At 46.2% G+C, this 14,844-nt stretch overlaps 1 protein-coding gene and 1 long non-coding RNA gene across 2 annotated transcripts in view; one reads left to right on the top strand and one right to left on the bottom strand.

The window, feature by feature from the left end:
• EPOP (elongin BC and polycomb repressive complex 2 associated protein) overlaps window positions 1–6,382 on the top strand; it is a 65,206-nt gene extending 58,824 nt beyond the window's left edge. Inside the window, exon 4 of the mRNA XM_081837862.1 lies at window positions 5,734–6,382. The gene's annotated coding sequence lies outside the window, so the exon portion shown is untranslated. The remainder of the gene's footprint in view (window positions 1–5,733) is intronic.
• Window positions 216–2,274, bottom strand: LOC309326549. Its single transcript, XR_014150331.1, has 2 exons — window positions 2,197–2,274; window positions 216–437 (listed from the first exon to the last, which is right to left on the bottom strand). It is a non-coding gene; the product is annotated as an uncharacterized lncRNA (long non-coding RNA).
• Window positions 6,383–14,844: the final 8,462 nt, after the last annotated feature.

The raw sequence follows: 14,844 nt of genomic DNA on the forward strand, positions 1-14,844 counted from the left end.
GACATACTGTACCCCCAAATGCAAAAGAGTAAAGTTTTTGTTTTTGTTTTAAAAAGGAGGGGGAAACTAAGCACATGAATGCCTTCCTAAAACACAAGCCCAAACTTCACAATGTAAGAATAATAATAAAAGAATTGTAATTATTATTATTATTATTACTATTATTACTACTATTATTATTATTATTTATTTTGTTGTACTGATGAAGTCAGTGGCAGAGATGAAATATGCATTTATAGGAAATAAAACCGCAGAGGGGCAGGTGGCTGACTGATTATTCAACAGCGCTCCCAGCAGCACAGGCAGAAGGAATTGAGACACTCGGCAAAACCGTAGCCCCAGATGGTACCCGCTAGATTGGTTAATCAGCCATGATCTTTTTCTAGCAAACACACGTGGGGTTGAAGAAATGCTGCTCTCTAGCCTCTCTCCTCTCGCTGCAGAGAAAGAAAGAGCGAGCATTAATGGTCTTTTTGTATAATACAAAATAAAATAACAGCCTTATCCCCATCCCCCCCCCCACTCCAAAGTGCACCAGCCATAATTTATATTTAATGCAGCATGTCCCCCAAGGGCTGACACAGCAACAGTAGAGCAATGTCTTGTCTTGCTGGAGGGGTGTGTGTGTGTGTGTGTGTGTGTGTGCGCACTCTCTCTCTCTCTCTCTCTCTCTCTCACACACACACACACACACACACACGTTTTCTACTGCAAACAGCTATGGTGAGGGGTTTTTTTTGGCGCTTGCCTGAATGAAAGCAATTCATTTCCCTGATTCAGGACCAAACTGAACATTAACAGTTTTATATTTAAACCCAGGTCAGCCACAGGTCACATGGAAAGCAAGGAAATTGAGAGAGGTTTCATTTTTAGGCACACAGTTTTCACCTTCTCCTTCAAGTGGTTTCTTAGCTAAGCTTTGACACAGGACATAGGCTCGGGTGAGAGGTTATACAAGGGAACAAGCAGCAGGAATGGGGAAAGTTCACTCCCACCCCCCACCCCACCCCATCTGCATGCCCCTTTTGCTCTAAGATCAACCTCCATCTCCCTGCTTTATTCATACTCGGATTCAGAATTTAATGAACACATCTGCTTCTGTCAAACATATTATTTCTCCTAGTCCATCCCTTTTTAGTAGCATCTTCAGAGTTGTACGTAAAGGCTGTGTGCATACCATACACTTAAAGAACATCGCTCCCTCCACCAAAGAATGCTGGGAATCATGGTTTACCCCTCACAGCTACAATTCCCAGCATGCTTAGCAAACTACAGTACCCAGGATTCTTTGGGGGGGAAGTTATGTGCTTCAAATGCATGGTGCGCCTGCAACCAAAAGCAACAGACCTGCATGCAGGAGAGCTATAGTAAGGTTACATCCGCATCATACATTTAAAGTACATGTAAAACATAGGGCTTTCCCCTAATAATCTTGGGAACCGCACTTTGTTAAGGGTCCTTGCAACTGTAGCTCTGACAGTAAAACTACAGTTCCCAGGATGCTTGGGGGAAGACACATGCTTTAAATGTATGGTGTGGATGTGACACAAGTCTTTTTGTGCTCGCTGTGCATATGCTCCATTGCTCACAGATGCAACACCCTTTATAGAAACTCAAGACATTTTGAAGCAAATATATATTCAGGAGCTTTAAAAGCTTGCAAGTTTTAAAATTCAAAAACACGTCATTCTTAAAGTTTGACCAACGCAAGAACCAGCTTCGTAAAGTAGCAGAGCGCATTTCTCTCCCTTCACATCTGTGATGAATCTCCCCAGCCCAGCCCAACTCCATAATGCCAGGCATCTCTACTCCTCAGAGCACTGAATAGGGCCTTATACAGCCGCAGGCTATCAACCCATCTAGTTTCTTGCTTACATTGTTACGATTAGACACTGCACTGGAATCCATTGGATGAGGGGAGGTCTAGATCAGGGGTCAGCAAACTTTTTCAGCAGGGGACCGGTCCACTGTCCCTCAGACCTTGTTTGGGGCCAGACTTTATTTTGAAAAAAATAATGAACAAATTCCTATGCCCCACTAATAACCCAGAGATGCATTTTAAATAAAAGCACACATTCTACTCATGTAAAAACATGCTAATTCTCAGACTGTCCGCTGGCTGGATTTAGAAGGTGATTGGGCCGGATCTAGCAAGCAAGCAAGCATAATACACTGAAAGCAATACAAACCACCTACTATTAAGAGGAACACTGCCCTTTGTTGACCAAGGTTGCTCAAGGTAAAGGTGACACCCTCCATCGTGACATGCCTGCCTGCTGTGTGACATACCAGAGAACTTTGGTAAGAGCAGATCTTTGAGCGAGTAAGGCGAGAGAGCAAGAGGTGGCGAGAATTAGAGGGGGGCTGTGAAAACAGCGGACTTGTAAGTTTGGCAAATATTGGGGCAGTGTTGGAAGCCGCCCAGAGTCGCTGCTCACCCCCTGACCCACATACCAGCATGTAATGCATGCTACCCTATGAACAGATCTCAGAAAAAGCCATCCCCACTAAGGTCTGTTTCCACTGTCCAGTATCCAAAGTTGCAGTTCCAAATGTAAGAACATGCCCATTGCTTGCTCCTGCCCATGCCTACTGAAGTTCAGCTGCATGAAGGATGTTAATTTATTATCAGTCCCATTTCCAAATCCTCAAAAAGGCTTGGAGTTAGTGAGTGTTAGACAGCAAGTTGAAGAGAGAGTGGGGAAGTTAGGGAGTCATTTTATTTGTTAGAGTACCATTTGTTGGGGAATTGTAACATTAGTTAGTGATGCATAGCTGTGCAGAAAATCATGACATCTTTTAATATGTAAGGAGGACTTCTTAGTAGTCCTTGTATTCTGATTCTATTAACCCTAGGAGACAATGCCTCCCCAGTCATGGTTGGATTGTTTCAAAATGAATATCATCAGGGCCAGTTTAAATGCTTCAGGTGAAATGCTTGCCTCTTCTTTTGTTGGTATAATTATTACAACAAGGCCATCTCCAAGTTTTGGAGGGCATTTTGACAATATGTGCTTTGAGTCCAGCTCTCCACGAGATGCGCATGATAGCAAATTCATGTCAAGTCTGATGGTGTTGGACGTCCCAAGTTAACAGCAGCATGAAAGCACTACAACCCTGGTTTCTCTCCTATTCCCCATTCTGTCCTTGGTTGAAAAGGTTATGCAACCTCTTCAAGAAGTGCCAAGTTCATCCTCTGGTATGTGAGAAGAAACCAGAAACCAGAGTCATTTTTGCGAGGCCTGATGAACACGACCGGTTCTAATAATTTAGGTGAGGAAACATCCTATGTGGAGGCAAGGGAATGATTGTGAGGCCACTGAGAATCTGACTAATTGGGTAAGTAGGAGGCACATCCCTGATTTGAGAAGGCCTTGGAGACATCCCTGTTGAAGAACAGAGATGATAATTATTTCGCTTTACTACTGACCTTTCCCAACAGGGTCGCTCGGTTCATCTATTATTTTGCTAGTGAAGGAACCAAAGAAAAAACTACCAATTAAAAGTTTTCCAGAACCTTAAAACCTGGAGGAAAGGTACCACCTCCAACTTTCCCACTGCTTTTAAAGTGAAAGCCTTGTAGTGTCAATGTAGTTCAGCAGTTAGATTAGAAGGTACCACTGTGCCACCCACAGACACACATGTGCCCACGGGGTCCCACCCCACTGAAATTAGGCTTGAAACAAGCATTCTCTTGTAGCCAACAGATGGCTATGGGAAGCATACAGACAGGACCTGACAGAGTCACAGCACTCTCCCCATCTATGGTTTCCAGCAACTGGTATTCAGAAGTATACTGCCCCCAGCGGTGGAGGCAGAACATAGCATCAGGGGTAGTAGCCATTGATAGCTTTATTCATTGAAGTAAATAAACAAGAATTAATGGTGAAAGGAGAAGTGAGTCTAGAATATTCCCCCCTCTCACACACTGTCATGAACTGGCAGGACACCAAGGAAGGGGAAGAGGATCCTGGCAAGGGGTGTAGCCACGATTGGGACACACCAGGACAAGCTGAAGATGGAGAACGGGAGGTTGGGGATTTAGAAGGTACTCAAAGGACACCAGTGGATGTTGAAGGGGCACCTGACAGTTCACAGAAGCCTGGGAAGGCGAACACATTACCAGAACAGAGGTGCCCCCGTCTCCACAAACAGCATGGGCTCTGAGGCATCAGGAATAATGGGAAGAGCCTGAGGCAGGCAAGAGACCACAGCCCAGCTTACTCATTGCTCAGGTGAAGATCCTGGGACTTGTCCTGTAGGAGGTTTGTGGGCACCAAGCTTGATTAAGCGCAGGTGAAGATCACGTGCTTTGTTAAGTGGAGAGGAGACACAGCTACCCAGCTGGAGCAAGCTCAGGTTTATCATTAACATTGGGAGGAATAAAAGAGAAGTCAGGCAGCAGACCCACTGTTTCTGATCAACTTTCACTGTAGGTGGACCACGGCTTGGCTGCTTCAGGAACTCCAATAGATTCCAGCCCTGGATCATCTTCTGAGGTGGGAACTTGGCCTTATGGTTTGACTTTGAACCTTTCTCATTGAATTGGACCTGCACCTGTATTTGTCCATTGTCCTGACTGCTCTCTTAACATTGCCTTTGGGACGGTGTGCACTATCAGGACTTAACTCAGAGTATTTTCCTGCCTTCTGCCTTCATATCAGAATAACAAAAATACAATAAAATCCATTTACTGAGAAGTTTCTCCATTTACTGAAAGCCTTGCTGGCTACTGCTTGGTCTCAGTCCTGGAAGAGAGAGGAAAAACTTCTGCAGACCCAAAAGAAACACCCCACCCCAACATCCATAGAATGAAAATGTACCTGATAGGTCAAGATGATTGAAATGGAAGGCACAATGCACCTGATTGGTAGGCAGCTCTTCAGAACCGCAGCACATCCCCTCAGTTACTTTATGGGCCCTGAGGGACTCCTCTGATTGGCTAGTGCTACTGATCAGGGAACTGAAGGGCACAAAAGGATAAATGGAAAAGCGGGGAGTCCTCTAGCCCTGCTTAACCCTTTCCTACCTATAAGTGAGAGTAGCTTCTTCTTCACCCTCGTCTTCTTCAAATGGGAACTGCTCTCCCTAGTAATGTTTTGTGATTGGCAGTGCTGTTCAGCCAACACCCTTTAAACTTCTGGCAACCCTTGAAAAACCCTTTAAAAAACCCAGCAGCACTTACCAGACTGGCATGAATGGTAGCAATGGTGATTCTCAATCTTCCTCATCACTGGAGGACACTGTACAAACAACAACAAGGGGGAGTAGACCAGTACCCCAAAGTGCCTGGCTGTGCTTCAGACGGGTACCCCAAAGTGCTTTCTCAAGGGCCAACTCTTCCATAGGTATCTAAGGTCAACGCAAAGACTCATGGGGTTTCTAGCTATCTTCCTGCTATTTTTGCACCATTTTTGCAGCTTTCCTGCTCTTTGAGGGCCATTCTTGCCCTTTTTGCAGTTTAAATTGATTGATTTAACTATTTCACGGCGCGGTGTGTAAGTGGGGAGATGCCTGTATGTGAGAGGGGAGGTGGCTGAAGGATGATTTTTGGCTGAGGGCTGGCAGTGCCCTATTTGCCCAAATGGATCAGCCTCCACCGTTTGACACAATACGGGTGCCTTTCCCAAAGCAACTTGGAGATGCTGAGCAGAGAATGGTTGGGAGCTGGGGGAGGTATTCAGAACCTGTGTAGAGAGAGGCTGGAATTAAGACTTCTTTGTTCCTTTCCAGTGATCTGTCCATGGTCCTGCAAGCCTTGTAGCTGGCTGGCCTTCATTAGACACCCTACCAGGATCCCTTTTCTAGGAGTTACTGTGTCTGAAGCCTCTGTGACCCTCCCCGCCCCAGGCTCACTACTCTTTCATTGATCCCACTTCTCTCCAGGACCCCAGACTGTTAACTGGACCCCCTAACTCACTGGCCATGTTTGAGCTTTGCCTCCTCCACCCAGCAGTACACAATGTGTATCTCTGTGTGTGTGTTTTGTGTAATGTATTTTGCTTTTACTACTCAATTGGAAGAACACAAGAGATGTAAAGGGTACTCAAGTTCACATTGGACTGTTGAAATTTTTACTTAGTACCCCTTACCTACATACAGTGGTACCTCGGTTTTTGAACGTAATCCATTCTGGAAGACCGTTCGAGTTCTGAAAGGTTTGAAAACCGAAAACTCAATAGCCGACAGCTAGGCCTCAGGATCTTGCACTTAGTGGAAGCTGTGTGGCATGTTTGATTTCCGAGGCGTGTTTGAAAACCGAAGCATTTACTTTCAGGTTTATAGCGTTCAAAAACCAAAATGTTCATCAACAGAGACGTTCAAAAACCGAGATACCTCTGTATTTATTTTGCTTTGAAAAATAATCAGATATGCCACCCCACTCCATCCACTCCATATGTGATTTGGATATGGCTGTCTTTAAATGAAAGTATCTGTCACTGTAATGTCTAGTTAGGCTCTGGCTCAATGGAATCATACCTAAAATAAAATAAACTATGCATTGCTTACATACTTTCATTCCTGCGTTTGCAGACTTTAAGGACTAGAATACTGGTGTTTGTTTTTTAAAGAGGACAGTCCATGTTTCTCTTAAGGGCTCTGCCACACTTGTTTGATGTGGTCATGTAATTGCAGCATATACAAATCCTTGGTCGTACCCAATTTGCTGTCAAGATGCAGATGGAGAAGAACTGGCAACACGTGAGCAATGCATCATAAGGCTATAGATCAGGAGGCAGCATTCCATTTCACAGTGCCACCTTTACTTTTGTCAGACAACTGTGGACTTCTAGACCACAGATTTAAGTTCTGATTTTAAGAATAAAAACCTCAGGCCTCATTCAAAGGTCCAATTCCAGCCACCCTGACACCAGATCAAATAGGAAAGACCTTGCAATGTTTCTCCAGTGTGCGTCGGCTTAGTTGCGTCTCCAGTGGAAAGAAGATTCATATCCAGAGCACTTGCTTTCAGGGCTAAATTTTCCCATAGCACATATATACGGCCAGTGCTACCATTGGGCAAAATGAGGTTGCTGCCCTGCCCTGTGCCTCCTAAGCTGGCCTACCGCCCTCAGCTATAGTAAAACAGGCTGTCCCATTACCAGCCTGGTACAGGAAGATTCTGGAATGGGAGAGAACCATCTTGTTCTTTGCCTCAGGCTGCAAAATGTGTTTGGCCAATCCTGAAAGTTAAGGATGAGCTCTACCACCAGGTGTAGGGAACCTTTGGCCCGCCAGATATTGCTGAACTTCATCAGCCACAGTAAGCATGGCCAGTGGCTACGGATGAGGGGAGCTGTACTTCAGCAACACCTATAAGGCCTCAGGTCCCCCATACCTGGTCTAAGAAATAATGCCGCAACACAGGTAACCCACTGGCAGGGCTTGGGGAGAAAAGATGTATATTTCAAAACCGTAGCCCTCCAACATCAATATTTCAAGCACTTGCTCTCCACAGCAGTGAATAAATATTTGAAACAAAAAGACCTGCAGCCAACGATTTAGCTGATTTGTTCCAATCCATATGAAATGCCGGCTCCCTACTCCTGTGGCCTCCCTGCCTGTTCGGCTCCCTGGCTCAGAAGTCTTGGTCTCCAGAGCTCCCTCTCCTCTCCTCTCCTCTTAATTTCTCTTAGCATACAGCCCTTCCTCTCTCTGTAAGTGAGGTTTGCAGATGCCATCCTTCTTTCTCCTTGTAACTTCTTTTCCCAACACTACATAAGAAGAGCCCTGCTGGGTCAGAACCAGAGGCTGATCTAGGCTGCTTCCAGACAAGTGTTTACTGTAGGATTGGTGCTCCTCATACATGCAAGTTTTTTGCCGCATTTGCACAAGATCATTGCCTCCTTGATCATTGAAAAAAATCTCCATGCCCTTATTTAATTCTGCTGTCTATCATCTATTGCATTTATAGCTCATCTTTTTCTTCAAGGATCTCAAGGTGTTGTACATGATTCTCCCTCCCTCTCATTTAATCCCCACAACGACCCTCTGATGTAGGGTAGGCTGAGATGATGATGATAATTTATTACGTATACCCCGCCCATCTGGCTGGGCCTCCCCAGCCACTCTGGGTGGCTCCCAACAGAATATTAAAAACACAATAAAACATCAAACATTAAAAACTTCCCTAGAGGCAGTGACACAGTCACCCAATGAGTTTCATGGCTGAGTGGGGATTGAACCCTAGTCCCCCAGATCCTAGCCTAACTGCACCACACCTAGTTCACAATGGCACACTATATTGCATATCCTATATTGTGATATCTCAGCAACCTGTTTGCAGATTAAGCCCCTGTACCCAACTGCCTTCAGTTTGTCAGGTTTCTTACCCAGCGGCCCATCTCTCATGTCTTCAATTTTCAGATCAGCAACTGTTATGAGATTTAGCTGGATTCAGGTCTTCAGAAGGTGCGACCTCTCCTACAAATTTAATCCAGTTCTACCCTAAAATATTAGACTTTAGAGGTGCTCAATACAAAAGCTGCAGGATCTATTTCTCTGTACTAGAGCAAGCTTCACCCACTCTGGAGGGGCTAGTGTGTTTGCAAATTTCATCCATTTCTGCCAAAGGGGGGGGGAGTCAAAAGTGTCCCCTCCCCACATTTCCCAGAAATGTATTGGGGCGGGGAAAAGGTAAAGCAGCTTTGAATGGACCCCTGAGTTAAATTTGGCAGTCTACAAAGTGATTTGGACTTGGAGGGCTATTTTCCAAAGCACCCAACGGAGGTCTGAATTGAATCTTCTGGTCAGTGCGGACCCTTAATTCCTATTTGCCAACATGAGATTTCTGGGTGCTTGGGATCCCTGCCCTCACCAAGTCAATCCCTTCCATCTCCGCATTATTATTCTATCCACTTTTCTCCAGAAGGGAAGGCGGAGCTCCTGTTCCATTTCTTCCTTGTTCTGTCCTTTTTCTACCAACAAGCTCATCCCAGCAGTCATCCTACGCATGCAGCAAGAAAATCCAGCTGCTTTGAACAAGATTCACTTTCTTCCTGGAGTTTTAAGAGGATTTTCTCATTAGAACGTGCAGCTTTGCTGATTATGGAGAGGTGGCTGAAGACTTAAATCCTTGGCTGACCATCCAGACCCCAGGTCTGTCCGTCTGGGACCAAAGCATGTTACGAATTTTCTACGAGTGGATTTAGGTGCTCCTAGTTTGACCTTTTTTTACCATGTGGCTTAACACACACCCCTGTTATTGAAATCCACCCTTTCCACTCAAGGCTTGCACAAAGATGCGTTTCCCTTTTCTTGCAAACTCCCAAGCCGCAAACAGGAAAAAAAACCTGTTAAGGTGCTGAGAACCTCTCATCCAACCATTTGCTGTCATCACGTTGTATAAGATAGCGGTTAAGAAAAAGGAGCTCAAATTAATTTAACAGGCAAATTGAATTTCAACTCATGAACACAGTAGCTGCTGAGATGTGAATATCCCACAAGGCTGAAGCATTTGAATTCTAACCACCAACGCTACACCATCTCCCCATCATGACATTTTGTCACATCTTCAGCACAACGGTTGAGCTCCATTTTCAAGTTCAGTGGGGTTTTCTTTTGAGGGGGCGTGTCTTTGGACAATGCACCACTTTCTTTAGCCTGGAAGAGTTGGAGTGCACAGACTCAGAATCTGCTATCACTGCATTTGACCATCCTGGGTGCTCGGTGCAAAAGCAAGGACGGTGGTGCTTCTGGGACGGTCCTGGCATGTAGCCACTTTTGCCTACTTCTGGAGTGGGTCCTGTTGAACCTAGCCAAATTTGGGAGCTGATGTAGTGTGGTGGGAACTCCCACATAAACAATCCTTGGCTGGCTCTGATCTAGGTCCATATCAGTGGTACCATCTTCTTCAGATGGTAGTTTGCTTCAAAATGTGGTAAGCCAGCCCTGATGCATTTGGTGGGGGCTCCTCACTGCACAGAGTCGGCCCTGGACATCTGCCCCAAAGTATTGTCCTGACAGTAGCATAAACCGTCTATCTAGTCCACCTTCATTTTTCCAGCAGTGGCTACTCAGGTGCCTTCGGAAGCTCAAAATAGGACATGAGGACCACAGGCCTCCTCTGTTCCCACCATCTGACACTCAGAGGTATACTGCCTCCCTTCATGAAGGTTCTATTTAACTGCAGATAGATTCGTCCATCATGAAATTTGTTATTTTAAAAAGTTATCTATGGCATCTCTAGGGGATTTTAATATATTTCTTTAGCAAACCCTGATCTGCATGGCACCGTCTTCATTCTATATTTGCTGTCATTATGTTGTCCCTTTTTGCAGTATCTAGGAGTGCAAAATCTGCAGGTTCTCTCTCCTTGCCTTCTACCTTAGCGGCCATTCCAACGAAGCATTTCTTTCTTCAGAACAATGTTCTTTTTGGGGGGCAGAAAGAGATTGAGTTAAAATAGCCATTGCCTCCGCCATTTAATTAATTTAATCTGTGGGCTTGCAAGGGAAGAGATTCTGATAAGATTACGAGTGAAGGAAAGAAAGAATGTGATCAGTATTTCTCCTATAAATGCCATCTTAACAATGAGCTCTCTGCAGCAGCAAGATATCAGAGAGCACATTTTGGGTCACCCTGTAAATAAATAATCTTCTTATGGTCCAGCAGTCATTCCTTTATTATTATTATTATTAGAATCAAAAAGTATGTTATAAAAGATACTAAGATGTGGAAATTAAGACTCTAAAAGCTAGCTGAAAAAGCAGTAATATATGCAGACCATCATTTTTGCTTGTTGCCATAGTAAAGGCTGGTTATCAGGGTTAACTCCACACCACAAACTTTTTAATGACTAAAAATGTTGATGCAGATGTGATCCATGGGATCTTTGGTGTAATACTTGGCCTTTATCTAGCACTTTATGACTTTTCAAAGTACTTCACATACATTGGCTTGTATCCAATGCTAGTCCTACTTAGAGCACACCTGCTGAAATAAATAAACCTCAGTTAGACGTGTCCATTAACTTCAGTAGATCTACTCTGAGTAAGACTAGCACTGGATAAAATCCATTGCCTTAGCAAAAATTGCAGGTAGATCAGTGTTATGTTGCAGATGGAGGGAAGGGAAACTATGGTTTGCCACAGAGTAAGTTTACAGCAAAGGCAACATTTGAACTGGAGATGTCAAGGTTCTCACAGCCCGGTTACTATATTACACAGGCTCCTTTGCATATGATTGGGTTACCAATCTCACACAGCTCACAGCACACCCAGCACCCTTCTCTGTAGCCCTTTCAGTAGCTTTGCGGTGTCTGTATCTGTTGGAGTTACAACTTCAGTGGAAATAGTTCTGATTCCTCAGCACTCAGTGGGGATCCTTTGTTCTGACTTAGGGTGCTTCCAGGAGAATTTTGTGGCTGAGATTCAATCGCATATTGGCAAATTCAGGTTGCACAATGCGGAACTGTTGCTCTTGCACAACTAGCTTGCTTCCACACACACAAAAAGCGTTAGGGGGAACACTTCTTGTAATAAGAAAAGTGATAGGAAAATGTGCTAGAATAACAATGGCTTGTTGCAATGCTTTATAACCTCCCCGCTAACAAATCAGAATGCTCAATAAGTAGTGGGCATCATATAACCTCCCCACAAACCTTGTGCAAGCAAATCATTATGATTGCTCAAAAGTAGGTACTCTGGAAGATCTTAGGCAGATTCCACAGTACAGTGGTGCCTCGCAAGACGAAATTAATTCGTTCCGCAAGTTTTTTCTTCTTGCGAGTTTTTCGTCTTGCGAAGCACGGTTTCCCATAGGAATGCATTGAAAATCAATTAATGCGTTCCTAGGGAGACCGCCTTCAGACCAGGTCCGGGGACAGTCTTTCCCCGGACCTCTTCTGAAGGCTGGTGGGGGGGGGAGGACTTTTCTCCCCACCGCCAGGCTTCAGAACAGCCTTCTGAAGGCTGGCGGTGGGAAGAAAAGCCCTTCTCCCGCCGCCAGCCTTCAGAAGAGTTCCTGCAGGGCTGCCTAGGCTGCGAATAGCAGCCTGCTGCCGGGTGCGAGGGACGCTCTGAAGCAGAGCGCCCCTCGCCCGGGGCAGACATCTGCAGCTTGGGGAGCCCTGCAGGACTTCCCCACAGGGCTCTCCAAGCTGCGGATAGCAGCCTGCTGCCCCGCTCGAGGGGCGCTCTTAAGCAGAGCGCCCCTCGGGCGGGGCAGACATCTGCAGCTTGGGGAGCCCTGACTTCCCCACAGGGCTCTCCAAGCTGCGGATAGCAGCCTGCTGCCCCGCACGAGGGGCGCTCTTAAGCAGAGCACCCCTCGGGTGGGGCAGACATCTGCAGCTTGGGGAGCCCTGACTTCCCCACAGGGCTCTCCAAGCTGCGGATAGCAGCCTGCTGCCCCGCACGAGGGGCGCTCTTAAGCAGAGCACCCCTCGCGCGCGGCAGACATTCACAGCTTGGGGAGCCCTGCGGGGAACTCTTCTGAAGGCTGGAGGCGGGAGAAGGGCTTTTCTTCCCACCGCCAGCCTTCAGAACAGCCTTCTGAATGTTGGCGGTGGGGAGGAAAAACCCTCCTCCCACCGCAAGCCCCGGGAAGAGAGGAGAAGCTGCGCGCCTTCTCCTCTGTTCCCGGACCTCCCACCTCAAGCCTTCAGGACAGGTCCGGGAACAGAGGGGAAGGCGCGCAGCTTCTCCTCTCTTCCCGGGGCTTGCGGTGGGAGGAGGGTTCCCCGCTGTCCCCGGAGATTTCCCTATGGGCTTTCGTTTTGCGAAGCAAGCCCATAGGGAAATTCGTCTTGCGAAGCCGCTAAAAAATCGGAAAACCCTTTCGTCTTGCGGGTTTTTCGTTTAGCGAGGCATTCGTCTTGCGGGGCACCACTGTAGCTGATTCCCTGCTGCCCCAAGAATGGAATACCGGTAATTTGTACATATAGTTTTTGGAGAGAATTCACACAACAACATCATAGCCAGCCAACTGGATCCGAGTTTCCTCTGTTATCTTCCTGTCTTCTTTTGTAACTGATCCACAGTAATTTTCAAAACGTAAAACACAGTTGTATTGCTGACATGTCTAGTGTGGACTGGCAAAATGCCCCTGAAAATTCCCCGGGCTACTGCTCCTATAAGTAATAGTTTCCTCCTTGTTTCTTTTCTTTCAAAATGGCTTTTCCTTCTTAGGTTTCTACCCCTTTAAGTAGCTTCTTCCTGTTCACCAGCATTCCAGAACTGGTCCTTAATTAGTCAGTTCCTGTTCATTGTTTGTATTTTGGAGCAGGGTGGTGATGGTTGGTAATTATCAATTTCCTCTTCACAGCCAGAGAAATTGCTCATTATTTTATTAAGACGGCATTACTACACACGACGGAGTCTTAAGAGAAGTGAAGCTCACTCAAATGAAATACATGAACCAAGCACATTTCTAATCCCCTGAACAGAATACAGGCAAAAAAACCAAAAACAAAAAACACTGGGCAGATTTATGCATTTGCACCAGAAAATTAGCTTGTGTGTGTGTATTTTTATACTGCATTCTCGCTTTCCCTCTCTCACCTTTTGATGTTCTTCCATTAGAGCACCCGGCTAGTTTCACAAAAAAATGTCCGTCCCCCCTTCTATTTCTTGGCAACACAAAATTGCTAGCAATTCTGCCCAGCATGACATCTTAAAATAAAAGCAAGCATCACTCTGCTTCTATCTTCTCTATCTCTTCTCCCTCTGATCCTCACACACATCTCTGTGTGTCTTCAGAAGCCCCTCTTTTTGCCCCCCTTCATTTTTCCTCCTTGACCATACAAAGTCCACCTATGTGGGTAGATGGGAGGAAAACGGGAAAAGATGACTGTTCCCACTCTTCTCCTCCACTGTGTCCTCCTCTCTATCCATGCATGTGCATTGACAGTGACACTGTTCTTGCCAACGGAGCAACAGAAGTGAGTGCTGAAGGGCGGGGGGAAGAGAAATTGGACAACCCATCAAGAGCAGAATGAGGCAATTTCCTTCTCTATTTGATATGGGAATTCAGGTATAGATCTCGGCACAATAACAAAATTGTTCATCTCCCTCGCTGACCTGCAATTTTTTTTTCACAGACTCCCTTACCAAACATCTTTTCAGTTTTTATTAATGTACAGGTTGCTTATTCGTGCACATTCCAAACAGACAGAGCAAAATGCAAATCATAAACATATGCTTAAATCAGATGCAGGAATCCCTTTTTTCTGTTAAGGGGGCAATTTATCAGGGGCTGCATGCCAATAGCAAGTGGGGCTTGAGTTACCCGCTTTTCCAGGGGCATCTGCTGGGGTGGGTTGTTGCCACGGAGGTGGTATCCCGGCTGCAGCATCACCACTGTGGACCTCAATGGTGCAGGATCAGGGCAGGGTGGTGGCAAGGTCAGGGTGATGCCGGGTACATTGGCAGAGCTAATGCTGCACTCCGACCAGTACACCTGTACCACCCCTCCCTTGGCCTTAAAAGGTAAAGCGGCCCCTGACCATTAGGTCCAGTTGTGGCCGACTCTGGGGTTGCAGCGCTCATCTTGCTTTATTGGCCGAGGGAGCCGGCGTACAGCTTCCGGGTCATGTGGCCAGCATGACTAAGCCGCTTCTGGCGAACCAGAGCAGCGCACAGAAATGCTGTTTACCTTCCCGCCAGAGCGGTACCTATTTATCTACTTGCACTTTGACGTGCTTTCAAACTGCTAGGTGGGCAGGAGCTGGGACCGAGCAACGGGAGCTCACCCCGTCGCAGGGATACGAACCGCCGACCTTCTGATCAGCAAATCCTAGGCTCTGTGGTTTAACCCACACGCCACCCGCTTGGTTTTATTGCTGTCAATGGCAGGGATGCTGGTGTCAGGAGACCAGATCTGTGGTACCACCTCTCCCTGCTC

Source organism: Podarcis erhardii (assembly GCF_964252035.2).
Source record: "Podarcis erhardii genome assembly, chromosome: 13".
In the NCBI taxonomy this organism is placed as follows: Eukaryota; Metazoa; Chordata; class Lepidosauria; order Squamata; family Lacertidae; genus Podarcis; species Podarcis erhardii.